The following is a 19040-nucleotide window of genomic DNA, read 5'->3' on the forward strand; positions in this document are numbered from 1 at the left end:
ATGAACCGAAGCTGTGAGGACAGATGTATATACTAATATATAAAAACGTTGGTGGAATTAAATTTTCATCAAAAGAGGCTCAGCCAGTGTTTAATAATAACGAAAAGTAGTGTTTTTTGTTAGAAAACAACCTTTAGTAAAATTATATCTTAATCAGCTAATTTTAAAAAAAAAATTAGAAGTGTTTCTACTTCTATTTTCCATTATATTCTATTGTCGGTTTCTATACATACCGAACAACTGTATTCATATTTCTAATCCAGGAAGAAACAGTATCCAGTGAACTAACACATATGTGTAAAACGTCAAGGCATACGTGCATTATAGAATTGAGTACAAAAACTCTGGACTATAAAACAACAATAAATAATGAAAAACTTTCTACATCACTGGAAGAAACTCCAGCCAATGCGAACATTGATGACCGACAACCGTACAGAAATAAACAAGCTGAACTTGATGTGTTACCAACAGAAACTCTTAAAATGAAAGAATTTTATCTTTTGTCAATAGTTTGTATCAGCTCATATTACCCATATATGTTTGTGAATGTTTTTTATAAGGTAAGTAGTATCTGTAACTATTAACTACCATAACTAAGATTAACCTTCAGAAAATATTAATTTTATTGTCATTATAAACCGTCTTCTTGTGCGACATGGAATAAACTCTGGACGACTCCATTGAGTGCAGTTTTCTAACCTTATATAAAATAAGCAGAAGTTATATTTAGAAACTAAGTAAAAACTCCAGGTCTGTGTTAAAACAATCTAACCAGAGTGATGAGAGAATGTTTTTTCATTTGAAAATAAGTTTTTTACTGTTTTTCAGACATATGGACAGACGTTTATAGAAGACGATACATTTCTATCTATCGTTGGTTCTGTTGTTGGAGCTGTTCATGCTCTCAGCCGAGTGACTGTGAGCTTAATTCAGGACAAAATATCTTACAAGGTAAAAACATGTAAAGGGAAGTGATTGAACTTATGTTGTTAAAATTATTAAAATAATATTTATTGTGTTAAATGTATAAAATCTTTATGGTTAAGTAGTAAAATAGAGAGTTCAGAATAATAAAACTTTTTCTGAGCTCTACGGTATAACAACATAGTCTATTCTTATCCTTTTTACATGAAGACAAAATATATCAGTGTAATAATACTCAGCGATACTGAAGTAGTGAAAATATTGTTGAAAAAACACTCTTTTGAAAAAGTGTTTAAAATACTTTATTTTAACGCAAATAAAATAATAATACGAACACTTTCAGATTACTCACCTAAACAGTCGATTTGATAAGTAATCTGTTTTTCTCACGGAAATGAAAGTACAAGAATCATGCACTTAATCCAAACTGTGGACCAAATAATGTGTACTTATAATAAGAACATATGTCTGGGTTATATATAATGATTTTTATCCTTCTTTATAGATATTGTTTTATGTTTCTTGTATCTTAAATTCGTTTTTTAACTTTAGTCACTTTAAGCTATAACATTATATTTTTAGTTAACGAGTCTTCTCTTGCTGGGAGAACAGGCAGTTTTACTGTTCACTATGGTGGCGACATTTCTTGAAGGGAAATTTATGTACATGATCTGGATTTGTGGGCTTTCTTTTACATTTTCTCTTGATTTTGTCTGTGTTCCGGCTGCTGTTGCTGAAGTTTTTGGATTCAAATACACTTCTGAAATTTTCGGAATGGTAATTTTTACATCAGTAAGTACACAATATTATATCAACTTTTTATTTCTAAAACAAAACTAAATAAATGTTTCTATAAAGAAATTATTCAACTTTACATGGTTTTTTTAAAGACCAACCTACTTTGTGAAAGTGTAATTTCATTAAAACCACGTTATATTCTAGATTTCAATTATGAGAAATAAAGTTGATATCTTTCTACCATACACGAGGTGAACATATCGAGTTTTAACTAATAATTTATGACTTTTTATTTCAGACGGCTTCCTTCTTTCTCTGGTCCTTATTTATACATCGTATTGTTTCTTCATTGGAATGGTTTGCTACATTTTGTGTCACAGCGACTGTTTTTTTCACAGGTCAGAATGATTTCTTTTTAGTTTAGAAAATAGAAATTTTCTATTTTACTGTATTTTAAAGATCAGCGTTTGTTATTTTTATCATTTTTTGCTTGGGAAAAAAGTAAATAAATGTCTAATTCACAACGCAAATTAACTACGATGTTTTTATGATTCTTAAAACAGTCGTAACTCTGAGACACTCAAGAGCAATCAAGACTTTATATTATTTGCATCCTAACTGGTCTAATAAGTTTCGCTATTAAGCGAAATGTACTCATCCTTTTGAATGAAGCTTTAAGAAGGAAAAAGTTATTGGTAAAATTTAGATTTAGCGTTGCAGTGTTTTCTTGTTAGTAATGCAATAATGAAAATTAATTTAAGTTACTTAATTAATGGATTAGAGCTGTCACTGCATATTGTGTGTGAGATTGATATACATTTATCATGAAATATAAATTACAATGAAATATTTTAGAAATTAATGAAAATATATTACGTGATTGCGTAATGATAAATAATTTATAATTTTATTGCCATTCGCCTGTTTGTTTGTTTTTCTCTTTTCATAGGGATGCTTGTGACTATATTTTTCCCTGACACACAACGTACACAACCATTAATATCAACAAATTTTGACAGGAACAGCGAGGAACTAGTTACGGATCTTTTGAACATTAGAAGATACTTTCTTTATACTTGTTAATCTCCAGATATTTTTAAAACTGTGATATCAACACAGCCTTCACTTCATGTTTAATTAATACATTATGTATATATTTAAGTATCGTAAATGTTTGTTCATCTGTTTGATAGAGTTTTCTTTAACCCATTTAAAAGTATAGTGACACAGAGATATTCATTAGCTCTCTAATGAAAACAAATTGATAAAGTAAAATGCTACATATTTTTGGTTCATTGCATAATTGACATATGCTCTAACGTCTTCAGTACTATGATAGAAAAATGTAAACTGGGATATATATGTATTTATTTGGCTGATCAGAAAATCAAGAAATTGTATCCTTTATTAGTGAGGGTTGATTAAAATGAAAGACTAGGCTACATAGAGCGGGAGAGTATATTATATGTAGAGTTATTTGAAAGGGATTTTATTCACACAGTAAGTGTTTTTTACGAAGGAATTTCAGAAGTACGAAAAACTGGTATAACTAGTTTATTCGTGTAAATTACACTGGTTTACAAAAAAATATTTTTTGTCTGAGGCAAGAATGTGAATAGGTGTTTTTTATTAATTTTGGTGTGCTGAATTCAAATTTATAAACAGTTTTGCTCTATCACGTCTAGTTTTCTGGCTTTTAAATAGTCTCATTTTAGTATATACAGAGTATTTACGTGCTTATTTCAACAGTTGTAGCAGCTTATTACATATAAAACAGGATAGATAAAGAACATTGACGGAATAAATATACTTGGATGACACAATGTACACAATTCATAGTACCGCAGACAGTTAGAAGTGTGTTTTCTTAGATGATCTGGTGTATTTTGCCTCCGGGATGACACGCAAGAGCATCCAGCAGAAGTCTCCCATCATGCTGGGGTTCCACTTGCCTTGGCAGTTGCTCTCCATCTTCGTAATGTCTTGATGGAATTTTTCTCCGTGCTCATCACTCACTGCTCCAAGGTTTGGAGGGAAGAAGTTGAGGTGGGAATGGAGAAAATGAATTTTGAGTGACATTCGGCATCCCATATCCTCATAAGTCTTTAGCAACTTCTCAATACAGGCTTGGTAATTTGATACGCGTGTGTTACCAAGGAATCCACTACAGACTGACTTAAATGTTTCCCAAGCTCTCAGTTCCTTTAAGGTAAGAAGCTCCTCAAAATTAGTATCCTTCAGCACTTCTCGGATTTGAGGTCCGACAAAGATGCCCTCTTTGAGCTTAGTAGCACTGAGATCTGGGAACACAGTAGACAAGTGTTGGAAGGCAGCACCATTTTTGTCAATGGCCTTCACGAAATTCTTCATCAAACCAAGCTTGATGTGAAGAGGAGAAAGAAGCACCTTCTTCATGTCAACCAGAGGATTCTCCTTGACGCTGTGTTTGCCAGGAACGAAAATGCTTCTAGACCCCCAGTCTTTCTGCTTGTAATGCTGGGATACAGCTCGACTATCCCAGAGACAGAGAAAGCAACAGTACTTTGTGAAGCCCGCTTGCATACCCATAAGAAGACCAATGACTTTGAGGTCCCCACACAGACTTTACTGGTACTGGTTGTACCTAACAGCTTCTAAAAGAAGCTCCATATTGTCATAGAACTCCTTTATATGGACAGAGTGTGTAGTGGGAATGCTGGGATATTTATTCCCGCTGTGCAGAAGCACAGTCTTGAGACTTCGCTTGGAAGAGTCAATGAAAAGACGCCAGTCTGAAGGATTATGTGGCAAACCAAGGAAAGTGAACAAGCCAGGTACATTTGTGCAGTAGCACAACTTGTTTTCCATGTCGAAAAATGAAACAAGGTCTTTGTTCCGATTCCTGAAACTGGTGATCCTTACATCTTCCTGGACTAGGTTCCACTGTTTAAGCCGAGAAGCCAAGAGCTCTGACTGCTGTTTTGACAGATACAAATCACGAGCAAGGTCATTCAGGTCTTCTTGCGTGATCCAGTGTGGCTCGTTGCCACTTGTAACTGAATAAGAAGAGTCAATATCTTTGGAAGAGATTGACCTGGCAGAATCTTTCCTTGGAGGCATTTCTTCATCTGATGAGGAAAGAAGATCCTTATTTACTGGAGGTGTTGGGACAGGAAGATCATCTGAATGGGGAACGGTTCTCATAGCAGATGGAAGGTTGGGATATTTGATCTTTTTTCTAGAAGATGCATTGAAACCAGTTATATTTGTTAGACAAAAATAACAATCATCTGCATGGCTTCGTGGCTCTCTCCAAACCATCGGGACTGCAAAGTTGAAAGCCGCTTTCTTGCCATTAATCCAAGCAGTTAGTCCATTGTCGCAGGGTTTACAACAGATGTGTGGAGCCCAAGATTTGTCCTGATCACCAATTTTACAGTCAAAATAATGAAAGTAGGCAGTTCTGAGGAGGGAAGTGATGGTTCGACGCTGTGCAACTGTTGTGAAGTCCCCACACACGTGGCAGAAAGAATTGGCCTTGTTGAGGCATCCTCGGTGTTTTGACGAGCTTGAAGCCATTGGAGAATCTGAAAAAAAACAAAGTAAAATTAAATCATATGTAAGGCAATAATAATTATGTGCGTCGTTGGAAATTGTAATAAAAATATATACCCAAAAGATTGTGTAACACAATTGTCGAGGGACACCAACCTCCTGCGCTGACTGCCAGTGCACTACTTACTGTTGATTGAGACGTGTTGGCTACGCTTAACTGCCAAAATCCGTCTTGATATATAGCTATATATATATATATATATATAATGTAATGCTATCACTTACATTTATTGCATAATAACTAAAAAAGAAGACATAAGTCACACAATATTAGAAATTAACCCTGAATGCATATACGCCTTTATGTACAGTATGTGTACAAAATGTACAATATGCATATCTAAAAAACTAGAGGTGATGAGTAAAAACGGATTTCAAATCTGAATTTAGCACCCCAAAATTAAGGTTAAAACAACTATTTTTGTGCTTGCCTCAATTTCTTTGTAAACCAGTGTTATTTATCAAGACATTCTGCTTAAAATACTAACACATAAATATGAATCCCAAACTATCAATCGATTTATCGTGTTATACCTGTTTCAGGCCATTGATAAGTTCACAAAATAACCCATTTTTTTAAATGCTTTTCTAGTTGTTGTTACAGGTTTAGCAATATCTACTTGTTTTAACAGAGATGTTAATTTTAGTTAAATGTGTATTTAGAAATGTATGTAACTTACACTGTTAAATAAATATTGTGAAATTTTCAACTAATTCCCAAAATATGTAGAAGATTTTCGAGTACAAGAGTTAACAATATATATTCTACGAAAGTACTAGAGTTTTTATCTTAACTGAAATTTCTAGAACAACTTCCATGAGCTTATAAAAGATAACCAACGCAACACAGAGTGACAATATTATATCGTTGGTTTGCAACAGTTAGCATACTACAAACTTCGGAAGCTTTAACTTAGTAAAACTTATTAGGATAGCTGCACTTGGAAAAACAAGTGTATAAAAACGTCTCTTTCTAGTTTTCTCTTCAGGGTAAAATTCTCATGAGACTGCTAATCATAAGCTGTCTCAACCTTTTTAGGACTGCATCGTTCACGTCACTTTCGCCAATCGAATTCAGATTCCAAATCTGTCATATACCTGTGACATTCAATTCCCATAATAAGGGCTTTTTATTTGAAATGAACAATTTTATATATCACAAGATACCTTTGATAGGAACAGGATGCCTTTAGATTTTGGGATTTCCTATTTAAAAGTACTGAGACCATTATATGGCATTTAAGAAACAGTAAATTTAAATCTGAACTATATGACACTGAACAATAAAGTCTAGGATGCAATGCATATGATAAGAGGCTTCTGGTACATGGCAAAGGGCCTGTTCAAGTGGTTGATAGGCTTCTCCTTGGAAGTGGCTGTCTTCTTCTTGGGTATGAAAGGCTTCTCCTAGGAGTGGGACATGCTTCGCCATGGAAGTTGCATGCTAGTTGGTAGTTTGGCTTTTCTATTTAACTGTTAAGTTAAAATTAAATATAAATTACATGAATATAAAGCGAATGCATATACCCAAATTATTTAATTACAGTTAGAAAAAACAAAACACTTCTAACAAAACACTTTCTCCGTCTTCTTGGCGGACCAGCATGGCTAGTTGGTTAGGGCAGTCGACGTGTAATCTGATGGTCGTAGGTTCGAATCGCTGTCACACCAAACATGATCGACATTTAAGCTGTAGACCATTATAGTATAAAGGTCAATCCCACTATAAGTTGGTAGAAGATTAGCCTCAAAGTTGGGGGTAGGTGGTGGTAACAAGCTGCCTTTCCTCTACCGTTACACGAATAACGTCAATGTAGCATTTTTGTTAACTTAAAGATGACCTAAGAAGGTCAAAACGTCATTCTGTACCTGATTTTAATACCTATACCAGCCGTCTTCAGGATACATTTTTACTTCAAGAGGGTTTCTCGTCATCATGAATAAATACATTTTTAATAACTATATCAACTGTCACTACCTTATATTCGTTTCAAATGGATTTCTTGATATGATAAACCACCATTGTTGCAAATCTTTCTTATTATTCATAATACTAACTGAAATTTAATATGGTGATGCATTTTAATCATCATTTATCTATGCTCAGTATCAGTTCTATATTTGCCTGATTTTAAATAATAAAACATTATTTGCACAACAAACACATACAGGGACTGGTCCAGTTAATTTTCTTCAGGGTTTTGAATTTAACAAAATATTATGTTTGGTTGATATCATAAAACAAAATACATACACCCGTGTAAAACAGGTCTCAATACACTAGTTTATACTAATTCAGAAGTAGTTAGTACAAAAATGTCAAATTTAAACACGAGCATGTTCCTTATAACATTTATTATATTTGCATAACGTACATTGTTGTTAGTTAGGTCCATTAAATGAGCTCCCTCGTACATTCCTTCTGATTGTAAACCAAGTTTTATGTCAAAAACGAACCCAAAAAAAGGCTTTTTTAGTTTTCCTTAGGCTGATGAGAACTGTCTCATAAATACCAATTTGATTTTAAGTATTTTAGACGATGAAACGTGAAAACACAATCTTCAAGGGATATTATCGATGCAACATAAAGCAATGGATGAATCCCACGAATATCAGTTATCTGCCCTTTCATTTAAACAGGGCACACAGAAACCCACAACACTTAAGATTCTGAAATTATTTGTTGTTTAATTAAAGGTCGACAAAATATGAGAAAAAAAAAACCTCGGTTTTATGATATTAAAATTAGTAAATAAAATATTTTCTTGCCTTAATTTCCTCATTTAAAACAAAACGATTTTTGATTATTTGGAATTTCGCTCTCAGCTATACGAGGGTTATCTGTGCTAGCCGTCCCAAATTTAACAGGTTAAGACAAGAGAGAAGACAGCTTGTCATTACCGCCGACTGCAATTTCATGCGCTACTCTTTTACGAGCAAATAGTGGAATTGATCGTAACTATATAACTTCCTCACCGCTGAAAGGGTGAGCATGCTTGGTGTGACAGTTATAAGAGCCCTCGAGTGGACCACCCTAATCACCTGACCATACCAAGCCTGCAAGATTAAGTTAAATTTTTTGATAAAGCAAAATAAAATTAACTGTAAAAATAAAAACCAAATCTAGGGATTCGTTCTTATACAAATTACACGTACTTTCTTATGACAAGTGTGTACATTTTACACAAAACAATAACAAGTGTGTACGTTTTCACATTTGTATGCTTAATATTAAATTAATGTAGAAATAAGACTATAAAATCTAACGATATAAAATATATATAACATAAGTTGGTATAAAAATCTTACAAATAAATTTGAAGATTAGCTAGTTATATTTTCCAGGATATAAAACACAATAAATATTCAATTTTTCGAAACAAAACTTTGATAAGTAACCTGCGTAGAAACTTCTTCTTTAATAATGTATTCACTTAGAATGGCTCACCGGCATTTTGTTCGTAATATTTTCAGTTTATAGGCCATCATTATTTATCTCGATAGAAAAATACTTTTTATAATTAAATAAATGGTATTACTTCGAGTTTAACCCTTACCATATCACAATGAGGTGATCCGCTGATTTTCTTTTTATCGTAGTTATTCAGAGAGTCCCTATTTTATCTGTCTCTAATTTTAAAGTTATAGACTGCATGGAAGTCAACCACTGAATACCATTCACTACGAAGGCTTGGACTGCTCTTTACCAACGAGTAGTGTGATTAACCGTCACCATATAATGAAGACACATTTGAAAAAGCGACAATATTTGATGAGAGGTTTCGCTCCCGTGACTTGCAGATCGTAAGTCGATCTCTCTTTTTCCAAACTATGTCAGGCCATCAAAAGAAAATATCTCAGATAACATTTTTTATGTTAAACGCGATAAGAAGAGAAAATATTAGTTATTGTATTGTAGAATCATGAAAAGAATATTTCCTCCACATAGCGATACCCAAGAGATGTTGACAACGTTTTAGAATAGAAACGGAAAATGTCCTTCCATTTGTTTTATTTTTAATAATATAAATCATTAGTGGAATACTCTGCTTAGACACATAATATTTCATCAGCGGTTAAAAGGTTAAAATGAAGATTTATATTAAACCCTTAACTTTTTTGGCTTTCTAATACAAATAATTGGTTTTCGCCAAAAATTTAAGATGCAAAAATTTTATGGTATTATTTACTATGCCAATTAAATTAATTTTTTCAATCATTTCTACAAGGAGATTAGATGTTGACAAACACAGGTTAGAAGTCATTATTATAAAATATTAAGCAAAAAGTATTACCAACCCTCTAATAATTCAGAACATGAGTATCGAGAAAAACAGATTCAATTTTTTATCCCAATTTATTAAAACTAATTATCAAGTTAATCTTAAAAAACTGCAAGGAAAATTTTGATTTTTTCTTAATAGCCAAAACTTTTGCTAAGGACGTCGGATAGAAGGATTTAAATCTGTACCTGATGGTACCTTAAATAATGTAATCATGGTTGGTGATAAATGAATTATTTGTGAAACGAACTCTTTTACTGGTTTTTTTACTCGATTATGAAACCATGTTCCGACGATTTCAGATATAAGTTAGGGAAAGATATAACGTTTTAAACTTCTATTTCAGGTCTAAAAATATCATACATATAAAGAATCTTAAGGCCAATGAACATAAAAATATGCGTTTTGAGTTGTTAAAAATCTTAACATCAAAATTCCAAGACGGAAAAAGTGTCAAATAGGAATCCACCGAAAAATCACCCATACTGGACTACACATTCCTTGGGACTCAGGACATGAGTCGAATTAGGGACGAATTAGGCAAAATAACACAATACTTCATCAACATCAATAAGTTCTCTTCACAAACCGTAGAAAACATTATACGCTCAAACCTAGATAAAAAGTAAAATCAACTAAGAAAAGTAAATATGCCTCACGAATTAAAAAAATCACGAAACCATATACTGCTGCATAGCATATATCCCCGACATCAGCAGAGAAATAGACAACATTTGGCAGAAACTAATAATAAAGTATGACATTCCATTTAATACCAGATTTATTCAAAAATCAGGCACAAAACTAAGGACAACATTATGAAACACCTGCACTTACAAACACCACACAAACATTATTTATAAAATACAATGTGATAACTGCCACGACTTCTATATTGGAGAAACAAGTAGAAAAATTGAAACAAAATTCAAAGAACACAAAAATCACCTTCACACATTTTCGAACACAACAAACCAAATAGACAAAACATAACCATAAAAAACACCCAAATACTAAATAAAGAAACAAACGCAAAATTAAAGAAGCCTTCCTTTTACAACAACTCAAGCCCAAAATGAATCAGTACAAAGGAACACCTTTATACTTATATTAAGTAATATAATGAAACATCTAAGCATGCCCTCTACATTCCTACACCCAATTACATAACACGCTTCAAATACATGGTCAGCTGTTGGTCAGTTTCTTTTTCTTTCTTTGTGAAGTTGACGATGACCGAAGAAGGTCGAAACATTGTTTGTTCCTCTACATGGAGCTTTCTCTACCCATACCAGCCGTTTCTATATATATATTTTTTCTCTACAAGTGGGTTTTTTCGTCTTCACGGAATGTGAATTATTGTTTTGTTCATGATAGAAAAGTAATTTTCCAACAAGATCAAAACATTTACAAATTCTTACATAATTCCTGTCTTGTGTGTGTACATAACTGTAAAACAATAAAAAATAGCACACTTATATTAGTGCTTGAAACCATCTGTTCTAAAACACAAGGTTTTACCTTGTTATACTTATGCATGTATATTTATTGAGTTGTGCGCATGCACACAAATAGAACAGTTGTCATACAAGAATAAAAATAATTTGATAAAAGCTATTTCCCTGTTTTTGAAATGATAACCTTTCTCAGTTTACATGTATCATATCTTCAGTGACGGTTAAAATAACTGTTACTTTTTGTCCAAAATATATCTTTTAAAAAGGAAGAAACAATACTGGACTCTGTAAGTAACTATTTTTGTTATATTTATAGCGGTAGTAAAAAGTAATTCAGAACAGTTACAGTATAAACATTACAAATTTTATTCTTTAATCTCGTTTCATAGTGACTTTTAGTTTACTAATTTCACGAAGCGAAAAATATTTACTCTTTACAATGACTTGATATATTCCAGATTTAATTTTGTTAGATACCATTTTCCGATTTTCAGTATCACATATGCTTGTTTTCTTTTTATTGAAAACATTTTATTCACTAAATAGGTACACGTACTAAAATAAGCGAGTGTATCATGTATTGCACGTTTGTTATTATTCGATATTATGTTAGAATCACGCAATCTTTGTTCGATCTAAACTGTATTCTAACAAAATTATGTGAAGCAAATAAGATAAACTATACACAACTTATCTGAACAAAAATATTCTCAAATTCTACTTAATGTGTTACGCTCCATGGCACGGCGTGCTCAAGCTTGTTGAGACGTGCGACTCGTAGTCTGAAGGTCGCTAGTTCGTATCCCGGTCGCGCCAAACATGATCGCCCTTTCAGCCGGGTGGGCGTTATAATGTAACGGTCACTCCCACTATTCGTTGGAAAAAGAGTAGTGCAAGAGTTGGCGGTGGGTTATGATGACTAGCTGTCTTCCCTCTGGTCTTACACTGCTAAATTAGGGACGGCAAGCACAGATAGCTCTCGAGTAGCTTTGTGCGAAATTCCAAAACAAACAAACAAATCGAACTCCAGTTCTACCAAATTATGTCATGTCCATCAAAAAGAAAATATCTTACGTAATATTTTTATGGTAAACCCCATGGAAGAGTTATACTGCACTCAGAAACTTAATACTTCAACAGCGGTTAGAAGGTTAAAATGGGGATTTATCTTAAACGTTTAATTATTTTGACTTTTCACTAAAATTAATAGGTTTACGCCAAAAATTTAAGTTTCAAATCTTTCTATCGTATTATCTACTACGTCAAACAAATTAACTTTGTGAATCATTTCTACTAGGAGATTATTTGCTGATAAAGAGAGGTTAGAAGTCATTCTTATAAAATATTAAGCAAAACGTATTACCAACCCTCTAATTTTCCATAACATGAGTATCGAGGAGAACAGATTCAACCTTTGCATCCCACTTTATTAAAACTAATCATCAATTTAATCTTAAAAAAACTGCAAGGAAAATATTATTTTTTTTCTTAATACCCAAAACTTTTGCTAAGGAGGTCGGATGGAAGGATTTTAGCCTGCAACTGATGGTGCGTTTAATAGTGTAACCATGGTTGTTGATAAATGAAGTATGTCTGAAATAAACTCTTCTCTTGGTTTTTACTTGATTGTGTGACCACGTTCCGACGGTTTTAGCTATCAGTTTTTTATATCATAAAAAGATATAACGTTTTACACGCAAATTTCAGATCTATGGAGTCGAAAAATACTATATATATATATATATACATATGGCCATTTGATTAGGTAGACTTATCTACTACCAGTGCAGGAAATATCCCTCGGAATTTTGGTCCATGTTGATGTGATAACATCACGCAGTTCCTGCAGATTTGGCGGCCACACATTTATGCTGCGAACCTCCCGTTCTTCCTCATCCCAAAAGTACTATATTGGACTGAGATATGGTGATTGGCCATGCCATTGGGGTACACTTAAGTTACTGTCATGTTCGTGGAATCAGCATGAAATGATGCGTGTTTTATGATATTGTGCATTATCCTGCTGGAAGTAGCCTTTGGAAAATAGGTAGAAAATAACCATAATGGGATGCACATTTTCAGCAAGAATATTCAAATAAACTTTGGCATTCACATTATTCTTAAATGGTATTAAGTGGCCTAATGTGTGCCAATAAAACGTATCCCACACTATTACACCGACACCATTGACGTTTACCGTTGACACAATGCAGAATGATTCCATGGATTCATGCTGTTTCCGCCAAATTACTACCCTATCAAATGCATTCCGCAGCAAAAATTGAGATTCGTCAGACCATGAGACCTTTTTCCAATCTTCAATCGTCCTGTTTTGGTGATCCCGTGCCCACTGTAGCCTCATCTTCCTGTTGTTAGCTGACATGAATGGAACCCTGCATGGTGTTCTGCTGCTGTAGGCCATCCGCTTCAAGGTTTGATGTTTTGTGCGTCAGAGTTGCCCTTCTGCATACCACTGTTCTAAAGAGTGGTCATTAGAGTGTTTGTAGCCTTCTTATCAGTTTGAACAAGATTGGCAATTCTCCTCTGACTTTTTTCTTTAACAAGCTGGTTTCATTTGTATAATTGTATCTTAGATAATGTTTTTTTCGCCATTATCTATAAATTCTAGAGACTGTAATGCATAACAATTCCAGGCGATCAGCAATGTGGGAGATGCTGGAACAATCACGTCTGGCATCAACAATCATTCCACAAGCAAAGTCGCTTAAATCACACACGTTACCCATTGTAATGTTTGATCGAACAACAACTTAACGTCTTAACTCTTGACCATGTCTTTATCTATTGAGTTACAGGCACGCGATTCTCTGTTTGCCTATTTGCCTCAAAGACCAGGTGTACCTAATAAATTGACCACTCAGTGTATATATGTTTTCTTTAATAAACAAAATGTAACTGTCCAAAATCTTCATCCTGTCGACTCCCTTCCTAAGAAAATAGAGTAAAAATATCAATTTTGAATGAGATATTCTTTGAAAAGTGACTATAATATACATTGTTATCACTATTTTTGCCAGTTCTCCTTATAAACTAACAGCTGAATAGTGAGAATAACATATTTTAACGTTAGAATATTTAATAACGAAACTGAATCATTTGAAGATCACTAGATTCCATTTAATGAAATTCTGGTTAAATATGAATAACGTTTATAGCAAGTTATCACCTAAACATGTATATTTACTTGGGTGAACGTGGTATAGAAACACTTTAAAGTAACGTTGAAAAATATTCATATTGGTTAAAAGCGGAATATCTCCTCATTGAAACTGATATTTGAAAGACTGGAAGCCATGTAGTTTTTTAATTCTGTTTGATACAAAAATAAGTTTAAGATATTACCGAAACGATTATGCCGTTGAACAAAGCATGAAGCTAGGTTCTGACGTATAAAGTGGAATTGTAAATGTTTCGTATTGGTTAGAACAAAGACATTCTGTTCAAATACACATATCATCGAGTCATCAATCCAAGTCTTCATTATATTCCACAAATGACCAAATATTATTTTGAACTTAATTTTATCATATCTTTACTACTTTATGCAGTATAATAATAAATTAAAACACACACCACATCATGCTTTACACACTTATGAAACTGAAATAAAAAAACTAAAATGGTCAGATTTGTTTCAAAAATATCTTGATGTCTTTTATTTTAAACGCTCAGAAAAATATTAAATCTCTAGTTATGTTGACACAGTGTATGCAGTTTAAAATTATTATAAAAATAATATTATTACATGTCTACTTATATCGATAGATAGTTTCAGGTTAACGTCAACAACAAGATAATCTTTGTGTGACCTTCGCATATAAACCTCTGTCCAAAAATTATCTGAAACTATAGTTCTCAATCAGTTGCGACACAACTAATGTTAACAACAATTTTCATTTTGGCGCATGTATCAATTTGCGCCACTAGAAGCATTTTATACTGATACAAATTATGGCCGAAAACACAGTACTATTGTATTACCTTTGTTATCGTTTTATAATTACAAATCTTCGTAATGGGCTATCTGAACCATGAAATCGTATCCAAGATATTAACCATTTAATTCTGTAAATCTGTCGTGACACAAAGATAGACAATTTATTGTACTAATGTAATATAATATTTTGTTTTAAACGTAAAAGTGGAAAGTGGGTTACTTCAGGGTTTTTTTATCAAAATGTACAACAATAATTTTTATTTAACATTTTTTTTCAACAATGAGTGAAAATTGTCATAACAAACATTAAGCTTACACAGTATTATTAGAAGAATTATTCAGGGAAGAGAAAGGTTTGAAATTATTTTGAGAAATATACCTAAACAAATTGTTAATGCTTCGACAAACACTGACTTGAAAATATTCTCTTAATTTGTATCTAAATATTTACTTGGATTCTGGTAACGAAGTGGTTACAGATTTTATCCAGAAATTCTGTATCGAATTAACTCGAAGCGGTCTGGTTCTAACGTGGTTCTATTTCATTTCACTGATGCACAAACAAAAATAAACAATGTCAAAAACAACCATATTATGACATATTTATTACTGTTATTGCAGTGTAAGAGATATTAGAAAAAACTTGTAAACATATTAAAATATCTAGTATTTGATATATTGCGAGATAAATAAATAAATATTGTATATTTTGATAAAACAGTTAATTATTCAAATATATTAATATAAGATAATAATATAAATGCAATTTTTTAATATTAATTGTTTCTTGATGTGTTTTCCTTTTTTAGTATTAAAATTAATAAGAAATGCAAAAATAAGACGTTTATAGAACAATAATATTCAATGATTAGTCACTTGGAATAACAACGCAACAGTTTTACCACAGCAGTAACATTGAAGTGTTGCTATGGCAATTAAAATATGATATAGTACAATTATAATAAGTACATGCATGCTACAGTACAAAATTTACTATAGACAAGTTGTAGTATTAATATAATGCGCATATGCTTGTTACAGTATTACTAAAGTTACAGTAGAAATGTTTCAGAATCAGCACAGAGTTGCTGCGGTATTAACACATGCACATTGTATTACCAGTGTAATCACTACAGAAACGTCAGAATACCTGTATGATTATTGTACACAAGTGACAATAGCGTTATAACGGCGATAAATGTTGTAATTCCAGTAAACCCGACATTAATGCGTTATCTAGTTGGAAACCTTATGGTACATGATCTGTAAATAATCTGTATAATAGTTATTATGGAGCTATTTTAAAATTATAATAATTACCTCATATACGTTTTCTTAAGATTATAATCAGAACAAATCCAATACCTTATACGTACCCAATAACCTATCCACATCTAACACATACTCTGTCCAGTATTATTCACCTCCAAAAGTTTAATATCACTTTATCCAACCTATATACGTCTGTAACATATCATACGTCCATCCTCTGCATATGTTTAATGCATCACAATACTCACCCCATACATATCTAAGATATCACAAAAATAACTAACAAGAAATAATCTCAGTTACTGTACATAATAACATTCACCAGCATGTGTGTTTAATATGACAATATTCACCGTATACACGTTCCTAATACACCACAATACTAATTTCCTACACCTGTGACCTGCTGGTTATGGGTTCATGGCTCGCAATCTCTAGACTGTAGGTTCAAATCCCCGTCTTACCAAACATGCTTGCCTTTCCATCCGTGGCACTATTATAATGTGACGATTAATCAAAGTAATCCTTTGTAATGGTTGATGTTAACCATCTACCTTGAGTAAGGCAAGTCGAGCACTGATAAATTACGGGCGGCTAGGGCAGATAGCCATTGTGTAACCTTGCGCGAAATTCATTGAAATTCTACACATTTCTAATACTGTTACTATCAACTCGCATAATGTTATTTACTACTATGTGTTTAACAAATATAGATATAAATATCACATATGAGCTGCTCAAAATATATTCGTAATACGCCACTCTTGTTTCATGGGCCTCATTCTGATCTGAAACATAGTAAATATTTAATTATACTTGTCGAAAGACATTATTATACGGTCTATTACATTTTTAAATGCTGCATTCTTTATTCCAAGTAGACCAAAAGTTGGCGGTGGGTGGTGATGACTAGCTGCCTTTCCTCTAGCCTTACGCTGCTAAATTAGGGACGGCTACCACAGATAGCCCTCAAGTAGCTTTGTGCGAAATTCCAAAACAAACCCTTCGGAATTTCGGACAAAGCACTCGAGGGCTATCTGTGCTAGCCGTCCCTAATTTAGCAGTGTAAGACTAGAGGGAAGGCAGCTAGTCATCACCACCCACCGTCAACTCTTGGACTATTCTTTTACCAACGAATAGTGGGATTGACCGTCACATTATAACGGCCCCACGGCTGGGAGGGCGAGCATGTTTGGCGCTATGGAGATGCGAACACGTGATCCTCAGATTACGAGTCGCACGCCTTAACGCGCTTGGCCATGCCGGGCCATAATACCGAAGGGACTATATAAAATATGTAGTGTTAAAAAATAGAATAGGTCTAATAGTAATATCTCATGGCCTTTACAAGTTCTAACACTGCTTCGTCAACTTGTAAAGGGCGTTAATACCATGTCGTTTTGAAACTTGCGTGATCTTTGATCCTTACTACGAAATGAACAAGATTCAATAAACGTCCACATCTCCTGACCTCAGACCTTGAAGAAAATATTTGATTCTCATTCCAACAAAATTATCCTAATTAAAAAAAATTGTAAAACAATAAATACAAGAGATTTACATGTTCTTAGTAATACTTTCTTTCTCTTTCCTTTGAAAAAACTACTTAAATAACATTTTCTTACGAGTATTTTTTACACTTATCTTTTATAATGTTATCGGCTGGCAAACTACCATTCTTAACTTCTAATCTTTAAAACACATTTTTCAAATTTTTCTTTTCTTCATTTTGTTCTGTTTTGATGTTCTACTTTTGTTAGCCGAAATTTCACCCTGATTAACTTTTTCTTTTTGTTATTTTCTGATATATTAATTAATGAAACATTTCTTCAAATACACATTGGATGTTCATCACAATAGAACAGTGGAAAAATAGAGTTTTATTTTGAACTAGGCAGGGCTAAATATTTACGTTCAAAACGTTTATGAAAACAGTTTTCGCTTAGTAATCTGAGCTCAACAATCCGCTTTAGAAATAGGTTATATGGTTTAAAGTTTATTTTATTAATCTCATGTGTGGGTACTAAAGGCATAAAATGGGCAAAGATAAAACATTATTCTAGTTTTTGATCACTCTATCTCTTCTTGTCACATAATTTATGAATACACTTATTGTTAGCAGCAAACGATCTCTGTCTCCTGCTTCATATCATGTCACAATAATTAGATAGAAATATTGTTGCTTTTTAGTTGAAGTAAATAATTTTAATTTTGATACGTTTAAGATGTCGTAGCAAATAGAAATAACGTTTAAAACTGAAACCAAAACCTTTAACAAACAGCTTCTGGCCAGATACCCCGAAGTAGGTGGTTATTACGGGGTCCAAGTAAATTCATAAGATGCGTTTTATTAAACTGGCAGTTACTGTCATCGAACTGAGGAAACGTTGTGAATATTAACAACAGAATTGTACACTGTGGAAGTAACGTAGTTTTGATCTTAGCTATTTGTTATTTTACAGGTTCGCTATGTCATTCAGTTAAAGAAATTTATTAACATGTTTTCGTTTACAAACTTTCAATAAAGTTTATTAGTAATATATCATTGATATGCATTAATAGACTTAGATTAGTCGCAATGAACACCATAAAGACCCACATCGATCACACTGATATTCACAAGTTTCACCTTAGTCACACCAGTTAGGATAAGTCGTATTAGGGATAAAATAGCGAACTTAATTCTAAAGATCCTATTCTAATGAGCAAAGGATTTTAGCAATTCGCTTATGTAGACGACGAAATATTACGGGGAGGGAAAGCAAATGGAATACAGAAGGATATGGATTATGAACTTAAAGATGTTATAAT

Source organism: Tachypleus tridentatus, chromosome 7 (genome assembly GCF_004210375.1).
Source record: "Tachypleus tridentatus isolate NWPU-2018 chromosome 7, ASM421037v1, whole genome shotgun sequence".
Lineage (NCBI taxonomy): Eukaryota > Metazoa > Arthropoda > Merostomata > Xiphosura > Limulidae > Tachypleus > Tachypleus tridentatus.